At 47.4% G+C, this 7,093-nt stretch overlaps 1 long non-coding RNA gene across 2 annotated transcripts; it reads right to left on the bottom strand.

Moving 5' to 3' along the window:
• Nucleotides 1-2,745: 2,745 nt before the first annotated feature.
• LOC147349456 (uncharacterized) lies at nt 2,746-5,794 on the bottom strand. 2 transcript variants are annotated; one of them, XR_015150463.1, is made up of 5 exons: nt 5,652-5,794; nt 5,031-5,112; nt 4,831-4,929; nt 4,100-4,237; nt 2,746-3,059 (listed from the first exon to the last, which is right to left on the bottom strand). It is a non-coding gene; the product is annotated as an uncharacterized LOC147349456 (long non-coding RNA). The 2 variants fall into 2 exon arrangements; XR_015150462.1 differs by lacking the exon at nt 2,746-3,059 and adding an exon at nt 3,597-3,830.
• Between the last annotated feature and the right edge of the window lie 1,299 nt (nt 5,795-7,093).

Genomic DNA, 7,093 nt, shown 5'->3' with positions numbered 1-7,093 from the left:
TGTCTCTGTAGATTAAGCTTCATTCTGATCTCTTTCTTCAAAGTCACAGTTTGGGTTGTACCTCATAATGGCAGCCCTTCTTGTTGTCCCTCAGCTATTCTTGCCCCGTTAACACCCCAGTGCCAACACCTCTTTGCCCACACGCCATCACCACCAAGCTAGCACCAGTATCCAAAGCCAGCTTTCCCAGATCCACACATCCATCCCATTACCAATATGTTCCACTGCCCCATCACCAACAGTTCTTCCAGGAACTAGCTGGTCCTTTGCCGCCAGCTGCTCTTCTAAATGCCTGGTAATCCCAGCTCTATGACATTCATGTGTTTCGATGGCACCCCACTTTCTGACAATGCCTTCCCACCAAAAAGTATCCAATGTGCCAAAAGAGCACAGATGAAAGACTTTTCTGCCAAAGAAGAATCAAAGCAGGCCTCCAGATGCAGAGAGACGCAAATGAAGTCATTCCACTTCCTTGCTCCAGACACACCCCCCCTCAACTATTTCACTCTAGTTTTACGACCCCAGACTTCAAGTGGGTGCTCAGTACTGCCGAGCAAAACTGTCACTGTTTTCCTCGGAATTTACTTTTCCACTCCCTAGAATAACCATTTCATACATTCTCCTTGACCCTCCAGTATCTTCTGTCACACCCCCCATCACCCTTAACTGACATTTAAGTCTCACCATCCTCCCATCTATTCATCATCCCACTGTGCTTAAACCTACACCCCCACCTTCCTTCCTGTTCCATGAAATGAACTGTCAGTCTCAGGCCAGCTCCCACTTTCAAAGCTCGTCTCCTCGCTGTGGCCTCTTTAAGGATCCTGCCCTTGCAGCTATCCCCTCCCCTTCCTGTCTTACCCATTTCCCACTTGTGAGCTTGACCACGCTTACCAATGTATAAACATCCTTTAAAGAAACCTTTCCTTGACCCCACAACGACCCATTTTTCTCTTCCTTTTTGCAGCAAAATATCTCCCAAGTGTCATTTATATTTGATATCCCCACTCGTTTTACTGCCCATTCTTTCCTCAATCTGCTGGGGCATTTTGAATAGGTGCTTATAACAAGGGTATAAAACACACAAAGTGATATCTAGTGAAAAAGCAGGCAGTCCCCTTTCCCTTCTCCCAACAACCCAGTTTCCCTCCCTAGAGGCAACTGATAGGCCTCTCTTCTTATTCCTTGTAGAAGTAAATATTAATACCTCAATTCACTCTAAATCTACTTTTATGTCCACCCATAACAGTGACCTCTCTCAGGCCAGAGTCAAAGACCAGCTCTGTCTCCATCTTACTCAAGTTTTCAGCAGCATTTGATGTGGTCTACTATTTCCACTATCTTTTCTCCCTTTTTCTCTCTGGCCATTTTTTTCCCAGTCTCCTTTGTGGGCTCCTCCATCTCATTTAGATTTCTAGGTGGTGGTGTCCCTCTAGGCTCAGTCTTTAATCTTATCCCTCCCTAGGCATTCTTTGTTTTCTGGTAGTCCTGTAGCTCCCAATCTTTTCTATATTCTGACTACGACCACATTTTAAAAATCTCAAGAACTTGCACGCCAGACTCCTAAATGTTAATCCACCTGGATATCCTAATGGCATCTCAGATTTAGAGAAACACTGATTTCCTCTTCCAAACATTTTCCTTTCCGGAGGTGATGGCATCATTCACCCATTTATTCAGGCACCTGAGCTTGACCTTCCCACACGCATCCAGGTCACAGGAAGACCTGTCTGCCCCTCTTTCAGGATATATCTTAAATCCAGCCTCTTCTTATACCTCCACTATGAACCCTCAACCCAGTCTCCATCCTCTGTCATCTGGAACACAACAGCCTCTTCCCTGTTCTCCTTGCTGCTGCTCTTCCCCCCAAAGTTATAGTCCTGTCTCTATATGGCAACCACAGTAAGCATAGGAAATACCACTCCTCTTCTTAAGACATGGCCTTCTAATGGTTTCCCATTTCGCTTAGAATAAAATCCCACCACTCTGGCCTGGCATGATTCACTCCATCCCCCCGACCCCCACTCCTATCCTCCTTGAAGTGCCTTTCCCTCACACCTTCAGGGACTGCCTTCTTCTCACTACCTCTAAGGACATAATGCAAATGTCACTTCCTCCATGAAGCCCTCTTGGACTGCTGTCATGCCTCTCTACTAATTTTATCCTCCTGACAACCCTTCTCAGTTCCTGAAATTACTTGTGTACATGTCTGTGTCCCACTCAGATGCAGACTCATTGAGGACAGGGCTTCTCTGATTTGTTTCACACTGTTTAATCCCCTACCACCTAGAATAGTGCCTGGCACATGGAAGGAGCTCAATTCTTGTTTGCTGATAGACTCCTGGAATGAAAGAGCAAGCTTATCAGTGAAGGATGGGGTCTGTGAGGGCTGGGAGCCCTTTCTAGCATTGTCTGATCATCTGTGGTCTCTTTAGAGTTAAAATTTCTCCAGTGCGACCCTCCCCATGAGTCCTTCTGGAGACTTGGCTGAGGTCAGAAAGGTAAGTCCTATTTAACTACTTCCCTCAATGTCCTCACACCCACAAACCCAGTAGAATCTGCATCTGGCTGCATCATACCACAGGCTTGTAAATATAGAGCCTCCTCTCCCCCCACCTTCCACCTCCCTCCGACTCATTTTTTCCCCTGTGATGTCAAGGGGGAACAAGCTGGCTTCACATCAGACCCAGGGAAAGTGGGAAAGACTTGTACACTAGCTTATCTCCCCTCAGGGAGACGTAAAACTTGCCCATAAATAAAAGATTTTATTATTTAGCTTGAACATTAAATTTCATCAGTCTACGGCATGTGTTTCATTACAGCAGACACTAACGTGCACTTAAAAATGAGATTCTGAAATGCTGCCCTGGCTTGCAGAATTCAAGCTGAGAGACTCCCGTGTGGTCTTAGGGAGATGGTCCAGACCTCACCTTCCCAAATGGCTCTGGTTATCGTGATCCTTATATTCACAGACACTTTATGCTGATTAAACAAGTGGCATTAGAGATGGCAAAGATGCTCCCATGGTGCCTCTACTGCTGCTTCCAATCTACTGCAGACTGGGAAAAAAAAAAAAAAATCCCACAGCCAGTGCTGTGAGAATGGACTCCAAAGTAAGCATCAATACCCCCCAGATAAATGCTGTGTGAAAGATACAAAGATTTGATGATAGTTGTTCTTTCTGTCCACTAGCTTTATTCCTTGCTTTCTGTTTTCTCACCTCCTTTGTTCTTGACTGTGCTCCAGAGAAACCCTTCTCAATTGCTAATATGCTTCACCTGGGATCCTGTGACAATGCTCAGTCTGATTCAACAGATCTGGGGCGGGGCTTAGTTCTAATAAGCTCTCAGGTGATGCTGATGTTGCTAGTCATTAGAACCACCCTCTCCAATATGATAGCCCCTAGCCATGTGTGGCTATTTAAATTCAAACTAATTAAAATTAGTTGAAATTCAAGACATAGTGTAAACTAGCCACATTTCAAGTGCTCAGGGGCCACATGTGACCAGGGCCTTCCATCCTAAGAGGACACAGATATTGAACATTTTCTTCCTCGAAGAAGTCCTATTGGACAGCCCTGCTCTTCAGACAGGAAGGTGTTGGAAATACAATTACCCCCCCCTGCCCCCCTGCAATGTGTGATATGTGACATTCCCTGACACCCCTGGAGTGGCCACGGACAGATAAAAATCTACTTGAGATCAAATGCATAAGCATTAAGTATCGTTCTTGTCCAGATGAAGTCCTTGGTCTGACATTGCAGGTTTCTCTTCCTCATGGCCAGGCCCACTACTGTGGATGCACCTTGGTCATGACCATGGCCGTCACTTCTGGGAGACATGGAGCAGGGATTCAGTGCAAAGATTTGCAACCTGCCCCCCCAACCCCAGTCTCTTCCCTCACCCTCTCTATTTGCTAGGAGGTCTGCAATGTGCAGGGGAGCTTTACCGCAGTGGTCCCAACCTTTTTAGCACCAGGGACCAGATTTGTGGAAGACAATTTTTCCACAGACCAGGGTAGCAGGGGATGGTTTCAGGATGATTCAAGTGTATTACATTTATTGTGCACTTTGCTTGTATTATGATTACATCAGCCTCACCTCATATCATCAGGCATTAGATCCTGGAGGTTGGGGACCCCTGCTTTACAGGACAAACTGCAAAGAAACTGAGGCTCTTTGTCTACGGCTTCCACTTCTCTGAGCATCTTCATTCCATGAAGAGGCTGGGAGGAAAGACTGCCAGAGGACTGAGTTGATTCCGCACACATTGGAGCAATAAAGCAACGAGAAAGCCCAGCCCCCTCTACTCAAACCCATCCGGACTGCCAATTGCTGCAATAACTCACAGCACAAAATTCTCCAGCAGGGGAAGGAGGGAGGGGAGAGAGATTTTTCAAGAATGCCTTTCATGTGGACCCAGAGCTGTCATTTTCCCGGCAATTCTGTGAACCAGGACCTGGGGCAATTGACCAAAGTGCAGTTGGTGAACATGTGGCCAGCTGTAGCCATCACCCCCGAGAGGCGTATAACCCGGGGCCCCGGAAATGCCTCCCTCACCGCCCACAGAGTTCATGGCCCAGCAGGGCAGGAAAGGACCAGAGAACGGGGCTGTCTGGCTGGGGAACTGCTGTCTCCAGCTAAGCAGGGAAAGGCTGGCCTGGAGCTGAACCCAAGCAGCCTCCTTCCTTGGGCAAAACCTCTGCTAATTTGCATTGGAACCGCAGCCTTTCCTCTATAGCTTCACATGCAAGATTGATGCCGTCCATCCCAAGTAGTCAGGTCAGTCCTTCAGCCAACCCATAGAGAGGCAGCAGAAAGAATGCTGGTACCTGGGTCAGAAAAACTGGATTCAAAGCCTGCCTCTGGCCCTTACAAAGCATGGAACTTTGAGCAATTCTTCTTTCCTCTCTGGGCCTCAGTTTGCTTCTCTGCAAAGGGAGGGTAATACCCATTTGGGGGGGGGTTATTCAGCATTTGGTACATAGGACCAGGTGCTCAGTGAAGGCTGACCAATACATTCCATACTTACCAAGTGCCAGGAGCTAGGCAGGACAGTGGGGGAGATGGTGGTAAGTCCTCCTAGACTTGGCAAAGTGGAGAGGGAGACAGACCTTCATCAAAGAGACACGTGAAAAAGCATAAAATGACAACCGTGGCAGATTCAACAAGGAAGGTGACAGCCTGGAATGAGAATCTGTCTTGCAGAAACTGGCCTAATTAGGGAGGCTGACTTCTCTGAAGATGTGATGTCTGAGCTGAGAGCTCAGAAGTTACAGAGGTTAACCAGGTAAGTAAGGGAGGGAGGACACGCCAGGCTTAAGGAAGGTATGTGCAAAGGTCCTGTGGCAGAAGAGTGGCAGTCCAAGGATGGTTGAGGCAGAGGATACATGGAGGGATGAGAGGCTGGAAGGGGTGTTGAGATAAAACTCTGCATCTGCCTCCTAGGGGCCTGTGCTAGGTCTGGGAGGTCAAACCAATCATAAACATGTCTGCCCTCAAGGAGCTTACAATCTACTAAAACATGATAACTGTTAAATGTTTCCTTTGTGTTCTTTGGTGTGTGAAATACATCATTGCATTTTGGCACATGGCTTGTGAGAAATTAAGATGATGTGAAACTCACACACTTGGAATTTCTAAAACTCCTGACCTTTTATACACACACATAGCTCATCTGCAGGGAACCAAGAATGGATCAGACCCTGCTTCCCAAAGAAGTCCAGAGATGGTTGCGGGAGAATGAACCCAGGCTGACCAGAAATGTCCCTTTTTTCTGCAAAATGCCCTGCCTTCACTTTATTGACAGCAGGCCTCTTAAAAAAGAAGCTGGAAAGTCCGTGTGAATCACGTCCCATTTTCCTTCTGACTACACAAATGGTTTGCATTAGACGACCATAGTGCTTTGCTGCCTTCATTCTTTCCAGATGAGGGTAGAACTGCAGGCATAATTGGATGAGTGAGTGGGGTGATTGATGGCTCCAGCCAATCAGAGAGCGCTTTCTGCTGGAGTCAAGAGAAATGCCCCAACCCGACCCACTTGGAATGGCTCAACCTAAAAATCAGAAACCCTTGACCAAGGAAGAGGAAGCCACATCCCCAGTAGTAGGTATATCTTTGTTCTCACCCTAGGTGAGGTGGCACCCTTTCCTGCTCCTCGGCAGGTGGCCTGATGGTGGTGACAGTGCAGGAGAAGCAGCAATAGCAGGGAGAGGCACTCCGGTCCTAGGAGGTTATCGTAATGAGGGTGAACTTAGTCCATAACTGACAGTGGTCTGTAACTGAACTAAGTTTCACTGATGAGCCCTCTTCTATCAGGTGGTAGAAATTTAATCGCAGTCAATTTGGAATTTTCCCTCCCTGTTTTATCTGAACGGTGCCTAAGCTCTGGGGAGGTTTATGGAGAACCAGTGGTGGTGAGGGGAGTGGGGAGGGGGTTGGTATGGAATCTGATCCTCAGTGTGGTCAAGGATCCACGTGGGCATCATCAGGCAAGGCGGCCTGATCTTAGCAATATAGTGGAGTGGTTATTAAGGGAACAGATTCCAGAGCCAAACTACCTGTTCAAAACCTAGCCATGTCTCTGACTGGCGGTGGGACCTTCTTTAACCTCTCAGTTTCCTCATCTATGAGATGGGGATGATAAAGTGCCTACCTTACTGAATTGTTCTGAGGACTAAATGAGTTAATGCTTTAGAATAAATGCTATATACAATAAATACCTACTCCTCTTTATATGGTGGAGAAGGCAATGGCACCCCATTCCAGTACTCTTGCCTGGAGAGTCCCATGGATGGAGGAGTCTGGTAGGCTGCAGTCCATGGGGTCACTGGATATGGCTGGGCGACTTCGCTTTCACTTTTCCCTTTCATGCATTGGAGAAGGAAATGGCAACCCACTCCAGTGTTCCTGCCTGGAGAATCCCAGGGACGGGGGAGCCTGGTGGGCTGCTGTCTATGGGGTCGCACAGAGTTGGACATGAATGAAGCGACTTAGCAGCAGCAGCAGCCTCTTTATATGGAAGTTTGACATTGATGTGTTCCCACCATTCCTGGTGGGTCTTTCTGGTTTCCATGACCCCACCCAGGCCATTTT

Source organism: Bos grunniens, chromosome 21 (assembly GCF_055505025.1).
Source record: "Bos grunniens cultivar Pamir isolate PY7600 chromosome 21, Bosgru_T2T1.0, whole genome shotgun sequence".
NCBI classification, from domain to species: Eukaryota; Metazoa; Chordata; class Mammalia; order Artiodactyla; family Bovidae; genus Bos; species Bos grunniens.
The sequence above is the reverse complement of the archived record's forward strand: the minus strand, read 5'-3'. Positions and strand labels throughout refer to the sequence as shown.